Source organism: Callorhinus ursinus, unplaced genomic scaffold (genome assembly GCF_003265705.2).
Source record: "Callorhinus ursinus isolate GAN/ISIS: 27379988/994484 unplaced genomic scaffold, GSC_fseal_2.0 scaffold14, whole genome shotgun sequence".
NCBI lineage: Eukaryota > Metazoa > Chordata > Mammalia > Carnivora > Otariidae > Callorhinus > Callorhinus ursinus.
In genome coordinates, this window is record NW_027397076.1 from 18873945 (window position 1) to 18894522 (window position 20578).

The 20578-nt window shown below is 39.6% G+C and overlaps 1 long non-coding RNA gene across 1 annotated transcript; it reads left to right on the forward strand.

The window, feature by feature from the left end:
* Positions 1-16013: 16013 nt before the first annotated feature.
* On the forward strand, positions 16014-20567 carry LOC141374157 (uncharacterized). The gene is made up of 5 exons (XR_012380803.1): positions 16014-16119; positions 16226-16368; positions 16678-16879; positions 17102-17140; positions 20509-20567. It is a non-coding gene; the product is annotated as an uncharacterized lncRNA (long non-coding RNA).
* The last annotated feature ends 11 nt before the right edge of the window (positions 20568-20578 follow it).

Sequence of the window (20578 nt, forward strand, 5' to 3'; positions counted from 1 at the left end):
TGAAATTCCACGCCTCATAATTCATGCTTGATTCAAACAGCACTGTGGAATGTGTTTGCTTCTTGTGCAGTGACCACCTAAATCCTTCGTGTAACCTCATCATATTCGCTCTTGGATTTAGAATCAACTTGTTTGTTTATTTAACTAATATGAGTGCTTTTCACTGAGTGCTATTAGCACTGCAAATGGTGTTAATAGATGGTGAAACAAAAAAATTGTAAAAAGAGCTCCCAATGAGAATTGAAAAAACAACAACAACAAACCCCTCCCCCAAAATCCCAAAACAAAACATCAAAAGGCATTAAATTGAAAGAGGTAGTTACCTCTACAGAAGTAAGCTGCTGCTGCGATGGAGATTTTTATAGATTTAAGGACACATATTCATACATATATGTAACATTTTTCCCTTTGGTAGGTAGGAAGTGAAGCCAAATACCACTGTAAGAGTAATATAATTGGCTTCTAGTCTTGTATCTGCCTAGCCTGTGACCTTGGGCAAATCATCTGAACTTTCTAGATCTCTGTTTTTTTCATTTAAAAAAGTGGAAAGGAATCATAATATTTCCCCTGACACTTCCTACAAAAGTCAGATAAGAGGATGCGTATCACCACATGGTAAATGTACTGGTAATACACCAATATCACTTAAGTAATTTATCACGAGGAGCCTGGGTGGCTCAGTGGGTTAAGCATCTGACTCTTGATTTCGGCTCAGGTCATGATCTCAGGGTCATGAGATGGAGTCCTGTGTGGGGCTCTGCACTCAGTGTGGAGTCTGCTTGAGATTTTCCTTCTCCCTCTTCCTCTCCCTCTGCTCCTTCCCCCGTGCTCTCTCTCTCTCAAATAAATAAATAAAATCTTAAAAAAAAGAAATAATTTATCACTATTATTACTGTTATTATGCTAGAAATGTACAGTGATAGGTAGAAATGTGTTGGTCTACAACGCCATCTTCTCTTGTTGAACCAATTCTTTGTTCCTTTCTAGGCCTCAGTGAACTACTGAAGCTTAATTGTTCATGTTGGCCTTTTCTAAAAGGTAATGACCCAATCATTTAAGTTAGACAGTCAAGACTCAGTTTTGAGAATGAATTTTGGACTGCTGTACTTGACACATTTAAGACTGTCAAGAGTTTTTGTTCTCCCAAATGTTTAATCAGGTCAGGAGTTGAAACAGAGATATTTTCTTGATACAGTCTTCCCTTCTTTTCCCTTTGGGAAACATCACTTGGCCTTAACTGCTTTAAAGTGGAAGTTGGCGGGGCTTGCAGGTTTGGGAGCAAACAGAAAAAAGTCCCTCCCTGAATCAGACAGCATGGAATGAAAGCCCTGGTGAACTGACCACCACCCCCTCTCCCCCATCTCAAAGGCCAGATGGGCTCCAGACAAACCCTGAGAGTGTGGGCACTCAGGGGGGCAGTGGAGGTCAGCTGTGGTTCTAGGAAATTCCCTCTCTGAAAGACATGTGGGAAACCTGTTTGTGTATTTAGAGCAATACCAGAATGGGCAGAAATGGGACTAATATGGAGGACTTTGGCTGGGTCTGTAGAGACGGAAGCATTCTGCTTCCTAAGGAGCCATACCCTCAGGGTCATTGATCTGTGGGATTCAGCATACAGGTATGGTTGTTTGTTTGTAGCTTTGGTCCCCATAACCTTTGTTGAACATCTTAGGTTTGTGAGAAAGATCTTTTCCAAAAATTTAATCTCATTGGGAGATAATTGTCAGGGAACTGAACATGACAGGGAATGCAAAAGAATTTTTGTTTACTCTAAGGCCAAAGATGCAAGCTAGAGAGGATGTGGTGAAAGAGTCTACTTCCTGTGTATTCAAAGAGTGCGAGTAGTTTGCATAATAGAAAATTCAGTAGACTCACATGTGGCAAATTATACAGCCTTGTTTGCAAATAACAAAAGGTAAAAGGGGTATTTGAAAACCTAGTAAACGCACAAAAGTGAGCAACAATAAGAAAACGCTAAAATGCAATTCTTTCTGGCGAGCCTTGTGTCCTGGCTGTGTACTCTATGGTACAAAGAATGTTGCATTTGGTGAAAACTGAAATCCGCCTGAGACTGTGGCCCCTCTGAAGCTCAATTATCTTCTCATCTGTAAAGCATGAGTGATAGCTATCAATCTTACAAGGTTTATGAGGCTCAAAAAGTGAATAAGATATCTTTTAGTGTTAATTCATTGCATAAATGTTAAGTTTTTCTTCCTGTTTTTATTGACAGATTAATAAGAAAGATGACAAATTTCCATTACTTTGTATCTTTTTCAGAAGCAAGTGGGATATGATTTATGAATATAGTAAATGTGTTTAGCCATTTCACGTGTAGGCATTGACATTGAACTGGCTAAATAAATTGTTTCAGAAACAGTGAGGGAATTAATTATTATTAAAATCACAATTTTGTGGACTCTATCTGTATATTCACATTAAGCTCACCTTTAATCATGGTCCACTCATTTTGTGGGGGATTTTGCCGACGTTAGCATAATTTTATCCACAAAGCAATCTTGAGAGGCAGATATTTTTCGTGTTTTCAACATGGGGAAGTGAAGGGCGCCCAAGTTCATTCAGTTAGCTGATATTTACATAAAAATGTAAATTTAACTGAAAAAAGCTGAAAACAAGACAGTGTATGTATACTTGAAATAACATCACATATGAATGTATCTAAAGACCTTAAAAAGAATGGGAGATAATTTAAAGAAATATAAATGGTTCACAAATAATACTTAAACATTTTTTATCATGTCTTTTTAAAATTCTAAGAAAATTTCCCTCAAGGGAAATTTTGTTGGTGTGGCTTAAGGACAAAATAAAACAAAACAAAATAAAACACCATTACCCCAAGGGAAAATTAGTTTAAAAATCATTTCAACTCTGAAAGATATTAGTATAATTTAATAATAAAACCAGTCTTGCCACAAAAACAGAGACACTTTGACTTAAACCAACACTTAGGGGGCAGGGGGAGTGAGGATTATAAGCTCGCTGAAAACGCTAAGAAAAAATGGTACTGGTGATTAATAAGTCACTTATCATCTCCTAACAAAGACAGGAACACGATCCTGGAACATTTTCCTGTGTCAATTAACAGTTAATATGTTATCTGCTCAGTGACATTAAGATGTGGTTCCTAAAGCCCTTTACAAAGACATTAGGCTTTGATGAGTGACAGACAACAAGCCCAGACAGGCTAGGAAAGGAAATTTAATTATATTGCTTCTAAATTGTGCATCCTCTCGGTTGAACTTAGAGATTCAAATACCAAAGACTAACACTAGGCCCCAGATTTTCTTTAGGGAATGCTAAGTGATTTCACAATTTTGTGTCTGCTAGGGAGAGATACACTTCAAGGCAATCAGGTGGCAGAACCCCCAGGAGAATGAATGCCCTTGAATGAGGAGTGCAAAACCTGTCATTTGTTGCTTGAGAGGCATTTCAGAGAGCGGTGGGTCACTCTGGGACTCAGTAATTCTACACAGGGTAGAACAAAGCAGAGATGGCTTTTGTCTGAGAAGTGATTCAAGAAACAGCTGTTCTCTTTATTTACTCAAGCAGGTTGGTCTCCAAGTTGGGGGTTCACGCAACACAGAGGTTGGCTAAAGACATCATCTAGGGGCTGGGAAGAAAACACTAGAACTCTTATTTACTTTTACCTAAAAATGTAAAAAAGGGGTTCAGCTTCCTAGCACCTACAGAATGGTTGTTACTGGTAATCCCCGTACCCTTCCTGGGTCTGTATGTTGGACGGCCTTGGATCTTGAGAAATGTGGAAGTTTTACCAAGTGGGGAATGGAACGCCACAAAAGGGAGAGGGGGAGGGGGCTATTATTCTCACTCTTTTGTCTCCTTCCAGAATATTTTGAGGTAGGATCTAGTAAGTGGCTCTTCAGATTATATGATCTTGTTTTAATGGATGCCCACTAACTAGGTGGCTTGAAAATGCCCCTTGCAAAGAATTGACAGATTAAAAAATACTATTAATGTAAGCACAAGTGAACAATGATAGTGTTGACAGAGGTGGATTTTTGCCTTCTCCTGAGATGAGCTACCATGACAAGGGAAAATGATCATTTCAGATCTATTAAGAATTAAGGTAACTTTTTTCCATTGATCATGAATATTATTCAAAATGTGGACTCGTAGCCACTATTTTTCAGCTTTATTGAATTATAATTGACAAAATCATGATATTAAAAACATACAAGATGATGATCTGGTATATGTATCCAGTGTGAGAGGACTCCCCGAGCAAGTTAACTGACATATCCAGCCCCTTGCATATTTACCATTTGTGTGTGTGTGGGTGTGAGAACACTTAAGTTCTATCTACTCTCTTAGCAAATGTCAATTATACAATACAGTGTTATTATCAGCTACGGTCATCATGTTCTTCTACATTAGATCATCAGACCTTCTTCTTTTTTTTAAAGATTTTATTTATTTATTTTTGTGAGGGGGGAGAGAGAGAGAGAGAGAGGGAGCGAGTGGGGGGAGGGGGCAGAGGGAGAAGCAGACTCCCCACTGAGCAGGGAACCCGATGTAGGACTCTATCCGAGGACCCTGAGATCATAACCTGAGCTGAAGGCAGACGCTTAACCTACTGAGCCACCCAGGCACCCAGACTTTATTCATCTTATAACTGCATTCTTTGACCAACCTCTCCCCATTTCTCCCACCCCCAGTCCTTGGCAATCACTTTTCTACTCCGTTTCTTTGAGTTCACTTTTTTAAAATTCCATATATAAGTGGTACCATAAAGTATTTGGCTTTCTCTTTCTAGCTTGTTTCACTCAACAACATAATGCCTTCTAGGTTCATCCAGGTCAGAAATGACCAGATTTCCTTCTTTTTAAAGGCTGAATAGTACTACATTATGTGTATAGATCCCACATTTTCCTTATCCAGCCATCTGTCGACAGATACTTAGGTTGTTTCCATGTTTTGGCTGTTATGAACAATACTGCTATGAACATAGGAGTGCAGAGAGCTTGTTGACATCATGATTTGATTTCCTTTGGATATACACGCAGAAGTGGGATTACTAGATCACATGAGAGTTCTATTTTTACTTTCTCGAGAAACCTTTAGGCTGTTTTCCACAGTGGCTGCACCCGTTTTCATTCCCACCAACAGTGCACAAGGGTTTGCTTTTCTCCACATCCTTGCCAACACTTGGTATCTCTTGTCTTTTCTTAGTGATGGTCCTCCCCCCAAGTGTATATGTATAATGGGTATTTGTGCCTTTGTAGGGTACTGCTCTTAGCTATGTGAGCTATCTTAGTGTTTCAGGGCTGCCATAACAAAGGACCACAGACGGAGTGGCTTAAACAACAGAAATGCATTTCCTCACAGTTCTGGAAGTTAGAAATTCAGATCGAGGTATCTGTGAGGTTGATCTCTTCAGAGGCCTCTTTCCTTGGCTTGTGGTTGGCTGTTTTCTCCCTCTGTTTTCACATGGTCTTTTCCTGTGTGCGTGCGTGTCTTTGTCCAAACTTCCTCTCATAAGAATACCAGTCAGATTAGGACCCAGCCTAAAGACCTAATTTTAACTTCATCATCCTTTTAAACACCTCTTCTCCAAATATGGTTACATTCTGAATTACTCATGTGTGTGTGGGGTAGAACTTTAACGTGTGGATTTGGGGGCATAATTCAGCCCATAACAGTAGCCATTAGAGTCAACTATTAAAAATAAACTGAATGTATAAATAGATTTTCAAATCACTGATCACATTTTTAAACCAAGATTTTATTTTAATTTTAAACATTTTATTTATTTTTTTGACAGAGACACAGTGACAGCAGGAACACAAGCAGGGGGAGTGGGAGAGGAAGAAGCAGACTTCCTGCAGAGCAGGGAGCCCGATGCAGGACTTGAGCCCAGGACCGTGGGACCACGACCTGAGCTGAAGGCATATGCTTAACTACTGAGCCACCCAGGTGCCCCTAAACCATGATTTTTTAAAAAGAAGCATATTTTTCAAAGTTTTGTACCAATAATAAATACAAACTATTTAACAATATCTTGTATTCCAACTTCACCTTATCTTTAGGAACTTTTGGTTTGGGTTTATGTTCTACAATACAATAATTTATTACATTAATTTATTAATTTAACAAACACAATGAAGTCCCAATTATGTGCAGGTACTCTGTTCTAGGCACCTGGGCCCCATCAGAGGAGAAACCAGATCCTTGCCCTTTTGGAGCTTATATTCTAGCGGACGAGAGACTGACACTGAGTCAAGAGCATTGTAATTAAGACTAAAGGACTTATCTCCAGCAGCTGGGAGCATTGCAAACTGTCTGCCCTCAGCTGTCAGCCCTCTTTGGGAATCGCCCTTGGCTGAAGAGAGCTACCTCACCCAAGGTCATGGATTCTTCCTAGTGCAGCCTGCATCTGAAGACCATGGAGATAAAAAGGCCCAGATGCTTAGACTCAAGGCCATTCCATCTGAGGGCTCCCTGCGGGGTTGGCTGAGGACTTGGTTCAGCGTGATTCACAGTTCAGCATCTCCTGCTGCCCAGTGCTGCTTCGATTTCCCCTACTGTCCCAGTCTGTTTCCTGCGGAACCCCACATGAAACACTGTTGTATTGTGTTGTATTGTACTATTTCATGTTAATTACATTACCTCATATTATATTATGTTGCATTGTTATGTTAATCACCTTAGCTTACATTGCATTATAGGTTATATGATATTGTATTATTTATGGTTTGTCTCCCTCTTTAGAAGGCAACCTCGGTGAGAGCAAGTTCATTATCTCTGTTGTTCACTGCTCTGTCCACAGCTCCCAGAACGGTGACTGAAAGTATTAGTCCCCCAATACATATTCGTTAAATCAGTGACTAAAACTTGCAAAGTGGGAATAAAAACAGTACTGACTTCACAAGCTCACATTGTGACAACCCATGTGCAGGCTTAGCATAGAGTCTGTCATATTATAAGTGGTTAATAAAAGTTGGTAATTATTATGATGTTCCTTTTGAAGATGATTTATCGCTCTCATTTTTTTCAAAGCCTGTAATTCAACTCTATTTGTCCATATGTTAATTAATCAAACCTTTATTGCCAAGTACGGCATTAGGAACTGGAGCTACAGAGAGGGTAAGAAACATCCCTGCCTTTAAAGAGAATCCAGTTTACTGGCCCAGGCCCAGGTCACATCTCATTAGTGATTTCGTATTTACCCACTTATAAAGGAGCTTGTTTGTTATATTCCTGCCTTTCTCAAGCACTCTGAGATGTGAGCATTAGTACCTGTTTTCCAAGTGATATTTCCTTTTATAATTATGGGGGCAACTGATATCTGTTCACATTAACCACTGGCAACTAACTAGAAATTGGACGAAAAGATTGTTTGAACTGATATGATCGAATTCTCTTAATCTGCTGGCTGTTTCTTATTATTATTTAAAAATCAATGAGGGCAATTGGAAAGGATTTTATTTGCTCACATTTGGGGTGAGATTTTTTTTTGGCTAAAAGGTTCCCAGAACTTTCTCATTTACTCATCCTTGAAGACTGTCCAGGTATTCCCTTCTCCAGGAAGCCTTCCCAGGTTACATTAGCTATCTCTCCCCTCTGCCCCCACTATACCAGTGGTAGGTTAAGCCTTTGTAGCACTTGGCATGTTTTGTTGGAATTCTGCTTATGAATCCGCCTTCTTCACTAGCCCAGGAGCTCCTCTAGGATGAGAAACCTTGCCTTATTTATTACTGTGTCTCTTGTACCTATCATGTTGCCTGGAAATTAACCACAGTTGGAATAATAGGTAACTCTTGTCGTGGAGGCAGGCACTTCTGTAAGTGCTCTACAAATCCTTTTACAATCTTCTGAGGTAGGTATTACGATCATCTCCATTTTACGAAGGAACTGAGGTCCAGAGATCTTAAATAACTTGGCAGGATCACCCAGCTAGTAATGATCCACATGGAATTTGAACACAGAAAACAGGGTTGTGGAGCCCAAATGCTTACCCTACTGGTGAATGCTTTTTGAATTGAACTACGCGTAGAAACTATTTTACATAAGGGAAGAACCATGACAGGAAACTTTAACCACAATTTAAGCTTAATACTTTCTTAGGTTCAGAAACTTTCATAAGTATGTATCGATTCTCAGAAGTAGAGCTTTTGTGTATTTTCTCTTTTAGAGTAGAGGCTCCCTGGTTTAACGAAGTCTTGACTTCTATATTGCTATCGTCTTCTGAGAAAGGGTCACGTATGATAAGCTTTGGCCCTGCTCCATAGCCTGGGACAAGATCTATACTCAGGAATAACAATAATGTGAACCGACCTTTGGTGGGCATTCACTGTGTAACTGTGTGAATGCGGCCAGACACACCCAGCTTGTTAGTGGTGAGACAGGGATTTGAATGTGCAGCACTCACTGCTCTTAGCCATGAAACCATCCTGCTTCAGAGGGGACCTTGCTTTGAGGACCCTCTACCCACAGGCTATAGCTCCGTAGCCAGAGCACTGGGTCATGCTCCTTCATGTTGTGGCCATCCTTCTTTCTCTGTCCAGCATTCCGATTCTTCTGGGTCTGGGTTTGTAGGTCTTGGTCCCTGTGGTTGAGTATCTAGTGCATATTCCTGCTGGGTACTGTTTCCTAGGACTCTCAGCAATGGCAGGTTTTTAGATGTCTGCCTCTCTCAGCAGTCGTATTGCCTATAGAGCCCTGATGCACGCATATAGATTCGTTGATTGTTTTAGGTCAGGGAGGGACCCCAAAAGTCACTGATTACAACTACTTGGCAGATACTTGGGAACAGCTCAACATTCCTGCCAAGTGGTGATGTCAATGTTCTTGAAGAAATCATTTCCATCTTTTGATTGTTCTAGTAGAACATTCTATGTTGAGGGGTCCTCATAACTTCCACTCCCAGTTTTGATTATCCAAAACTGAATCCATTTTCTCAGTAACAGACTTTATAATATTTAAAAACAAGGCTATGTTCTCATGAGTGTTCTTAATATCCATCCCCACATCATTTTTCTTATTAGATATTGTTTCAAGTCCCTTCCCTCTGCGCATACAGGAAAAGGGAAGAGAAGATCGTTTGGAGTCAGACACACCCAGCTTTGAATCCTGCCTCCTCTACTTACTGGCTTTATGTGTTTCAGTTTTGGTTTCTTCATTCGTCACATGCTGATAATGACACAGAGTTTAAAGGAGGGTTGTAAAGATTAAAGAAGTGAACTACAACACTTGACCCAGAGCAGACACTCAAATAAATGGTATTTGCCATTATTTTTGTTATCATCCTGCTTTTACAAGTGGGGTTTGAAGAGCCAACGCTGATACTCAGGTGGGATCTAACCATCACCAAACGGAGTGAGATTGTCATCCTCCAACACCAATGGTAAGGATGATATTAGTAAAAACTGTGGCTTTCCCTTATTGCTTCTCCCATGCCACGCTTGGTGCTGATGTTGATCCTGAGATCCTTTCAACCATCCTGGAAGGTAGGTCATATTCTCCTTTTACATCCCGGAGACAGGTGACCTGACCAAGGTGACACAACTAGAAAATGAAAGGGTTGGAACACACTGTTGTGTCTGACACCAGAGAACTTGCTGCCTATAATGTCTGACCTTTACTAATTGATCCTGTGGTTGGCCGTCAAACACACGGACTTATGCAGAACTTACTCTTAAAGGAAGCCTCTCTTTCTCCCCTGCCATTGGACATTGTGAAGCAAGATATCATCCATCTTCTACTCAACAGGCATTTTTGTTTGTTTGTTGTCCAGATGCAGGTGTATTAGTTTCTCACGGCTGACACAACAAAATACTACAGGCTAGGTGGTTCAAACAATAGAAATTTATTTTCTTACAGTTCTGGAGGCCGGAGGTCCAAGATCAAGGTGTCGGCATATTTGGTATCTTCTGAGGCTTCTCTTCTTGGCTCTCAGATGGCCTGGCCACCTACTTGCTATATTCTCACATGGTCACCCCTCGGTCTGTGGGTTGTCTGTGTTCTAATCTCCTTTTCTTCTAGGGGTACCAGTCAAGACTGGATTAGGGCCCACTCTAATGGCCTCATTTTAACTTAATCCCCCCTCTAAAGGCCCCATCTTCATATATGTCATATTCTGAAGTACTGGGAATTAGGGCTTCAACTTGTGAATCTTGGAGGGACACGATACAGTTCCTAACAGCCAGCTCACACATTTATCTCACTAAAATTCCCCTTTTGTTAGATTTGATTTATGGTTCATTCATTGAGAATTTTTTTCAATCCTGATTTTGTTCACTGGTATTCATACCATTCTTTCTAAACTGGTGCCATCTATAAAGTCAATATACTTTTTGCTCTATATCTCCCCATTGATGAATACAAATGTTGGAGAAAACAAACATGATCATGAAGCTGGATGGATGGAGCTAAACGACTTTATCCAATTTGATGCCCTCTTACTACCTGTCTGACCCCTGTGGGTTTCTCTGGTCTCCATTTTCCTGGATATCTATGGTTTGGTCTGTGTGGCCATTCCCTGCACACTGGTTTCAACTTAATAGATGAAATGCAGGTACGGTGTTTAGGCCTATTCTAATGAGAGCTTCACTCAATTTGGTGGTTTTGATAACAGAGGAAACATCAGGTAAGGAGTAAACAGGATGAATTCTAGTCCCTGTTTTATAATTACCTGTGTAATAATAATCTCTTGAATGCTCAAATTCTCACCTGAAAAAAGTGGGATAATACCTGCCCTACTTCAGGCTTTATAGAGTTGGTATCAGTGGGTGTTCCTATGAAATGTCTTTGTGGAGACTCCATAGAGGCAAAATGTTAGCGCTCTATGACAGATTGTTGGCAGGCATTTGAAGATTCACATCTGTTAGCCTATTCTCGGGCCAGCTGGTCCCAGCACCAGCCAGAAGATGCCTAAAGCATCCACTCCTTGAGGTTGACCATTCTCTCATCATTTCTTTGTGTTGGGGCTTTTTGCAAGAGAAATACAGCACAAATTTATTTTCAAAAATTAAAGTGAATTAAAATAGAGCTGCTTGAAAAATTCAGAGTGGACCTAAAATTATAAATCATTGACCTAGAACATGCAGATCAAGGTTAATGTCCTGAACCCAACAAAATTAGGAAGATAATTCTACTTTAGAGTCATCCTGTGATGCGTTTCTAAGCCAAATAGAGGAAACATGTTACAATATACATCCTCATTAGCTGGATAATCAATATGTAGAACAGGTACATTCTTAAAGCTTCCTGGAAAATGAATTCCTGAAGAGTTAATCTTATTTTACTACTGATTCCTACTGTAATATGTTACATACAGTCTCAGAGAGACTGTATGTTACATCAACAGATTGTAAATAAGCTTCCTGAGTCATCTGACCATTCAGGATAGAACCTAGTCTCCCTAAATTGTGTGAGGCCATAGGTAGACACCCATAAACCTTAAAGGGAGTTAAGGTAGGGGAAGAAGATGAAGAGGGGACTTGCATTTATTGAACATCTACGTGTCAGATTTATAGGCTCTTTTAAATTCTCATTTAATCTTGACAACAATTCTGAGGTAACACAAATACAGCAGCTGGGGGGAGAATATATATAACCGTTGGAAATGTCAATGTACTCAAAATCAGCTTCCTAAATTGTGAACCACTTCTGTTGATTCTATTTGTAGCATATAGCATTGAAAAAAAAAACTTAAGATTAAAAGGAAAAAGCTCGCTTGCTGTTCAGGAGGAGGGCTTCTGTCTTAACTGGGTAGCAGGCCACGTCAACCACCTGGTGATTGACGCTACTCTGTGTAAGGCTGTCATTACCATCCCACTGCTTCAGATGAGGAAACTGAAGCCCAGAACAGCTAAATACCTTTCTGGGCCACAAAACCGGTCCGTATGTATTGGAGTTGGCATTCAAAGCCACATTGGCTTTTTGAGTGTGCACTTTTGCACCATGCCTTGAAAATGTTGGACTAGCAGACCTCGACTCTCCTCTCTGCTCTCAGGCGCTGATAGATGAGTTACTCACTTCCCTAGATTTTGGGTTTCACATTCCTTCACCACAGTATGGGGGTGATTTTAGCATGGATCAGCTAAATAATCTTTTCCAGTCTTTGGAAAGCACAGAGGGTGATACAAATGTAAAGTAGTATTTTTCAAAAAAACTCTGAAACAAGATTATATATTAAGTTCTTTTCCTCATGTAGAAGGCTTAGAATCTAACAGTGCTGTCCAGTAGAACATTCTGTAATGATGGTGTTCCAAATCTGTGCTGGACAGTGCAGTAGCCATTCCGTACATGTGGCTAGTGAGCAGCTGATATGTAGCTACTATTACTAAAGATCTCAATTTTCAATTTTGTGGACTTTTTGGGATGCCTCAGTGGCTCAGTGGGTTAAGCGTCTGCCTTTGGCTCAGGTCATGATCTCGGGGCCCTGGGATCAAGCCCTGTGTTGGGCTCCCTACTCAGTGGGGTCTGCTTCTCCCTCTCCCTCTGCCCCACTCATGTTCTCTCTCTCTCTCTCTCAAATAAATAGATAAAATCTTAAAAAAATAAATTTTATTGACTTTTACATAATTTAACCTTAAATTTAATTGCTATATATTATTAGTGGTTGCTCTTACTGCACGGTGCATAAGGTTGGATGATTTCACACATAGATGTGGATTCTGAACTAGTTCATTTTTATGTACTCTCTGCATGATCAATAATCTTGGATGCTGTAGGTGGTAAACTGAAAGGGGTGTTTTATACTTCCCTTAGTCCTCAGATCCCCGAGTCATGAGTATTAGGTTTGTCGATTTAGTTTTAAGCAAACTCAGGCTATTTTAAAATATCCTGACTCCGGGTGGACTTAATCATTGAAATAATATTTGTTGGATGAATGTCCATAATGCAGTTGGTATATGTTGTTCCCCTCTCCGTGTCTGAGCCTTTCTTATCTGTATACGGCTGAGGGAATCATATGCTACAGGCTTGCACTGAGGTTTAATGGCATCCAGCGAGTGGAAGCCTCCAGCACAGCATGTAGTAGGGCCATTTAATGTTCGTTTCCCTTCCCTTCTCCTTGGGAAGAATCGCTGCTTGTAAAGGAGAGAGCATGGTAACTAGTGATCCGTCTACTTGTTCATCACAGTGGGGGCTCCTTGCCAGCCCATTCATTCATCCTTTGGGATGATCTTTAACTGTGTGATTTAGCTTGCATTTGTGATTTTTTAAAAATATGAAACCAGAGGAAGTATTCTCTTCCCTCCACAATGCTATCTTCCCCCATCCAAAAATGACTCATTGCAAAATATTTAATTGGGAAAATCTTAATTTCTATAAATATGAAGAGTCCAACTGGTCTGAAATAACCATATGATTTTTTTTTGTTTGTGCATTTTATAGTTAACTGGAAGAGGTGGGTACTCTTTCTCCTCACCACCTCAGTATGTGGGAAGCTGTGAATCAGCACAAGTATAAATCTTCACACCCAGCCCCCTCCAAAAAAAACTTATATTAGGACAGTGACTACAGACATCCTTAGCTTTGTGACTCAGTAGGACATTTTTCTTCAGCACTATAGTCTTAATCATCTACTTTCTGGAAATAGAAAGAGAGAGAGAAAGAAAGAAAACTGTACTAACAGAAGTTCTAACAAACTTAAAAAGGACTCCTTTGACCTTCTATCCAAACAGACTGTCCTTATCAATTTGTGGAAATTCCTGTTCCATTGATACAGAATGTCATGCTTTGATTGCATCTGGCTGAGTAAAGAACTGTACATTTGCTTTCTTCTAATTGATGAGATTTGGGGGAAGAGAACAATTTTCCCCAGAGACCCTGAAGTCCTTAGCGGCAATTTTGCCTTTGATCTTATCTCTCTGCTTTTCCTTTTTAACTCAAAGTTAATATTCAATTCAGTTCCTCCCTCTCACTCAGAAAGATCCCATAATAATTTTCTAAGTGAGAGCATAAACTATATTTCCAAAGGTAATCATTCTGAGGTCAACTTTAAAACATTGTAAAGGGAAACTAAAAATATTTCTCTTATATTTACCCTGACAAAACAAGTTTTATTTTAGTTCAGGCATTATTGCCCCTAATGGGCATAGCAACACATTTGTCACTTTGTTTTAAAGTCGTTTTTTTAGCAAAGACAAAAAGAAAGGTTACAGCAACAAGCCACAACAGTACTGTTCAAATAGAAGAGAATTTTCAAAAATAGATTAAAATTAGATTAGAATACAGTTTGGAATCTAAATTTGCCACCATACAAGATTGTTTTCACACATAAACCTGTTAGAGGTAGTAGAGGATTACTGTGAACCATAGTATAATGAAAACCACTAGAATAGGTATCAGGAGGAGTGGGTTCTTGTCTGAGTTCTGCCCGTCAAATACTTGTGTGATCCTGAGTGGATACTTTAGACTTCCTGGATCTCTTTTCTCAACCATGAAATAATACATTGGAGTTTCCAAATCTTATGACTCAAAGGATTCTATTTTGTATAATTCTGTGTACGCAGGCTTTTGTATATAGAAATAAAAGTGCAAGGGCTCCCTAGTCAGCAGGTCATGCTCTGGGGATTGAGCTGGAGGATCGGTAGCGGATGTGTTCCCATCTAGCTATGCGTTCTCTGATGTGATTCTCCTCAGAGCCAAGGGCAGATATTTCTCTTTCCTGCTTGTGATGAGGCATCCTGTCTGTGAGCATGTTAACTTTGGTCTTCTTGGCATTAGACTTGAACCAATTAAATGAATGATGTAGCAAGTGCAGTTGTCACAGAGTTTACACCCAATAATGGCCCCAAAGGGTTACACATGGCTACTCCTTGACCTGGTAAAAGGCAGTTACAGAAATTAACCAGGAGATTGGAAGCTGCCAGAAGTCATTTCTCAATGAGTCATTTGTCACTGTTAACAAGAGAGTTAGGAACGAGTGGAAAATGTTATTTTTAAGATAACTACATTTCAATGGATGAGCAAAAAGTTGTCAGTCAGCTCTTGTGAGTAGCAGTTGGGTCACTTCGGAGCCAAGAATTCCTGCTTCTGTAGGAGGGCTTATGAATTCCTTTATTCAAACATCTTTCTAGTTACCAGTTTCCCAAAGCATATATAGATACACCACCCTCTCCTATTGATGTGTAGATGGAAAATGGGGGATGAAGGGTACAATCAGACTGGGGAAATCTAGCCTGGATTTCATCCTTTTTCCAAATTTTTTTTTCCTCATTGTAGAGCAAAGCTGTTGTTAGATAATGTCTCAGGATCATGTCTGCTCTAAATATCAGTGACTTATGAACCCAATGACCATAAGTAAGTGGTAAAATCACAGACCCTTCCTGTTGATCCTAAAATCAGGGGAAAGGGCATTTGTTTGTAATACCTGTGAGTCAACAAATTATACCTCCAAACTATGTAATTATGATACACTTGTTCTAGGCATTGTGATAGATGAATGATAAACTCCTAAGTCCTACATATTAAATTAGTCTTAATTAGCAATTTAATTTAAACACTTCCATTAGATAATTGCTTACTTTCAAATCCTTATCTATGGAAGGGTGATTGACTTGTTTTCTATTGGCTATGAAACTTACATGTAAGCTTTCTGTAATTGTGAGATAAAGAGTTTACAGGCATGTAAATATTCTAAGAAAGAAAGAAACAAAGGGGAAAGAGTATCTCACAAAAACCTCCACTCTTTCTATACAAATAAGGATATCCTTCCTGGTGTAATATTCTAGAAACCTTGCTTATTTTCTTCAAAAGGTATGGGACTGAAGATTCAGAGGAAGCCACTGGCTATCAGCCATGGTGCTGTAACCGTTACTTGTAATGTACATTTTCCTGGGGAATGGATCAGAGAAATCCATTATATTTAAAAAGGCAGTTTATTTGCCGGGTGTTATGTGTTTGTACAATTGTGAAGCATTTTTCAGAATTTAGATAATGAGTCCAACAGTTGAAATGATTACAGACAGCCTTGTCATATCTGTAGTCGAACGAACGCCAAGATCCTCAGGGGATGGCAGAACCACCAAACACCAGCCTGTCGGTTCAGCAAGCACTTGGCGCTCTCTCCATGGTGCCACTGGTTATCCAGAAAGACTGAGGCTCTTGGGAGCAACTGAAAGATAAGCTATGGTAAGGGAGTTATCAGGTTAATAAACAAGGGATTCAGAGACAGGCCCTGAGATGAAAGGTTGAAAGGCAAGGTTTAAATAGCCACTTTATTTGTTATCGCTCCTAGGTCTGTCAGAGAAGAACATTCTTGTGCAATACTTCAGATCACAGTTTATCGTAAGGACTGTGCACCGAAGGACAATGCCTTCTACTGATTAGCACTTCTTTTTAGTCTGAATGAGCAGATCATGTGTGTAGACGATTTAAGCCGTAAGTTATCATGGGTCAGAGATTGTGATTTTCCTAAGTCCTTCACTAGTTCTTCCTCCTGGACCTCGAAACCTTCCTCAGGCAATGGTTTTGTGTGCTAGCTCGGTTTCTAGGTGGAGAAGGCTACAGCCTTCTTAAATCTTTAGGCTACTTGGTAGGAGCTGACAATCTCTGCATGACTTCTGACCCTTCCAACAGGGACTATCATGGCTATGCACCGTATTACTTAGACGAGCCGCCATCTGACCTTTTTAACTGCAAACACGAGGACGATTCATAAAGCCACGAATTGCTGTTTTCTTTTGCCAGGACACCTACCTGTGTATATCCAATTCAGAAGCCAGAGATCACAACAGTCCTAGTTCCACACAGTGAATTTCTGGTTAGTGAAAACCAGAACAAAACCAAAACAAAATGACAACCACAAAACTTCATCTGATTTATAAAATCAAGAATTTGATTTGTATGAACTCCAGAATTTCAAGGATCAAACCTTTGCCAAAAGCTAGATGTAAGTAATATTTTGGATGTTGTCTATTCCAGAGTTGCTAAGAGTTTAACCGATGGGCAAGTAGTTTTTGAGCATCTGTTCTTTCTGTGTGATCTGGAAGATGCAGGTGGGATCACAGAATTACGGATGATGAGCCAGATGAGAATATGGCAGGTGTGTCAGAGGCTGTTAGAGGTCACTGAATAGTAACTGCTCCTTTTTCTCCCCCTGCCTTCCTTGCAGGTAGGTTGGAGCCATATGAAGAGTCCTGGCCAATGAATGGTGAGCAGAAGTGCTTTTTTCTGTGTCACTTTTGTGCTGACATCTAAGAGCTGGTGTGCTTCCTCCATTTTTTTTTTCCCTAAGAGTTCCAGATGGCATAGCGCTAAGATGGAGGATGGTGATAAGAGAGAGAAATAAATTCTCACTGGATTAAGTCACTGAGATCTGGGGTTTGCTATTGTAGCAGCTAGCATCAATTGCCTTGATTAATATAATAGGTGATACTCTTAATGTTAGAAAGTTATTGGACAAACTGGGGCCATTATCCAGACCAAGAAATCACAGATCTGACTCTGAATCAGAATCAACTGGGGGAGCTTTAAAAAATTCACATTTCTGGACCCACATAAGATTTACCAACAACTTTGGGGTAGGGCACGTCAATAAAAATTTTTATTGAGCTTCCTCAAATGATTCTAGATCATTCCCTTCAACTCTGAATTCTTTTTTTATTTTTAAAACTTTTAAATTTATTTTATTATTTTGTTTTTTTTTTAAAGATTTTATTTATTTATTCGTCAGAGAGAGAGAGTGAGAGCACACAGGCACGGGGAGTGGCAGGCAGAGGGAGAAGCAGACTTCCCGCTGAGCAAGGAGCAGGACTTGATCCCAGGATGCTGGGGTCATGACCTGAGCCTAAGGCAGGCACTTAACTGACTGAGCCACCCAGGCGTCCCTGGTTTCTTACTTCTTAATACCTAAATCTCTTTGATTATTTTCTGGAGTGATGAGATGGAAGATTAAAAATGATTGGAGAGAATCAAAGTTTTAGAGCTAAAACGAATCAGGTGTAGACTATAGACTCCAAGGGCCAAATCTAGCCCGCACTCAGTTTTTGTAAATAGAGTTTTATTAAAGTGCAGCCACATTCATTTGTTTACACATCCTCTATGGCCACTTGCAGTACAAAATCAGAGTGTAGTAATTAACAGTGGAAAGCCTAGCCTGGAAAACCTAAAATATTTGTTATCTAGCCCTTACAGAAAAAGTTTGCAGACTGCTGATTTACATAATTGTTTCTGTGCTTGAACAGGCATGAGCTCTTGATTTGGCCCTGCTCATAATTGGAAGACTCAATTCTCAGCACTCTAAGTGTAAGAAGGGCCCGTCATGGAAAGTTATTTAACTTTTGGATCAGCTGCACAGTATCGAATCTCCATGCTCCAAGGAACACTTTAAAATCATACAAATTCCCTTAGGGAGAACCATCAGAAATACAACCATAGGAAGACAATCATTTTAATAGAATCTAGAAAGAGCTGGATGATATTTAAAGGGGGAAAAATGACAATTTCCAAATGTCTGGATTCTTGTAGTTTTTTTTCTACAAATAAAATATGAAACAGGGTTAATATTTAATGGTAATCAAGTCACACTCCTGTACACATTTTCTTTAAAGTTTATCTTTCATTCATGATCAATTTACATCAAGGGCTTTGTACAACGAAAAAGTTTAAAAAAATAATTTGTATTTAAATATGTATGTACATTTAAATAAGTATACTTAAATACACACACTTTATATTTATATATAAATATAAACTTTAATGCTGTCTAGTCCTGGGAATTAAAATTTAAAGTGCCATTCTGGGGGGATAGCTCTTTTAACCAGCTCCAAATGCAAATTTAAGCCAAACATCTCTTCAGCTCAATGCAATGGCTGGAATATTTTTCTATTTCACCTCCCCAGTAAAATACTGCCAATCAGAAACCTAGTGAATTACAGCAGAGAAGCTGAATATTCTTGCTTTTTAGTGGGCAAAAGGGAAATTCTGTCTCTTGGCTAAATGATTTCTGTTACTGTTCAGGGAAGAAAAAGGAATGAGCCTCGTGTTTGAGTCACAAAGAGCCTCAGCTGGTTATTTTTGAGGCATGCAGATGGGATTCTGATAAATTCCACTGCAGAGCACATGCTGAAGTCACACGGAATAATCTCGCTGAAAACTTGTAGCAGCTTCAATGCAGTGGTTCTCTGTCACTTACAAGGAAAAAGTTAGGTCTAATCTCCCTTCCCTAACTACTTTCATTTATATACCTTCTTGGAGCTGGGAAGACAGAAAAATCAAAGCAAAATATACAATTTGATTATAATCCCTAATGGAAGTAATGGGTAACATGTGTACCTAATTTTGGTTGCTCTTCTATTCACTTGTTGCTGGTTAATTGAGAGTGGCAGTTCCAATTAAACAGCCCCTAGTAGCATGTAATGGCTAATTGTGAGCAGGTTAGAAGCCTTCTTTGTCTTTGAAAAGGTCTCTTAACTCTCCAGGGCATGTCTGTTTTGGATTGAAGTCATAACATGGAATCGGATGATTTAAATTCAAGAAAGTTCTTTAATAAGAAGGTTCAAATAAATGAATTTACACCCCATGTCATATGTGTAGCAGGTGACTGAGACCATGTGCTCTTTACCCCACTTATCAGAAAATTATAATGTATAAGGGATTTAAATGAGGCCTTTAGGAGCCTTGCTGCTAGGGGCAAAAATAATGTGGTGAATGTAATGGGTAAGAATGAGAAGTTTGTTCATTGGGGTCAATGCAGTGACTTCTGATTGAATTCAGGTCACTTCTTCTAAAAAGATTTTATACTTCTCTTCCCTCTACCTATAACTCCAGAACTTTATAGCCATACACTCACTGATTTATGCAGCGACTATTTCCAAATTGCTGGGCTAAACAATATGTCTCAAAATGCTTTGGCTAAGGGGGTCTGTGATTATGAAAGTCTATTAGCAGTGAGAGCACCTGTTCTTTGCTGTAAGAATCACTGTGCTATCCCCATGATGGTTTCTGAGCACCGCACAGGCTAGCAGGCTCACTAAAAGATGGAATATATTGGCTGGAGTTTTATCAACACGATTCTCATTAATAGAAACAGGAATTGTGTGGGCGAGACCCATGGTCCTCCTGGGCGAGCACATGTGCACCAATGAGCAGTTTTCACACCAGATACCATTTCTCTTTCCTATATCTCAGAACCAAATTAAAAATGTATGAAAGTCATCATTTAACTTTAAAATCATTTATGGATAAAGATGGACCTTGATGATCAGGAAAATTAGCAAAACCCACGTCAGGATGTAGGTCTGAATTTCTCAGCATCTTTCCTTTGGACTCACCATAAGGACAGCCTTCAGGGAGGCAAGTCACGCTGGTCTGCTTCTAAACCATTCATCCAGCCTCTGTACCTTTCTTTGATTTTTCACCGACGTTCCTACTTCCTCTCCTTTGCTTTTCTCAGACTCATTTGCTGTACACAGATGCAGAATATGAGTGACACATTTCCTCAAAGGTCAGAGGAATTGGAATTAAGAATCAAATGATAGTTTTCTGCCTTTATTCTTATTCTTTTATTATCTTTTTCAGGTCTACAGAGAAAGAGAAACACGATCAGTCTACAAGTTGGGCTCTAGGTTCTACTGTGAATAATAGGAAC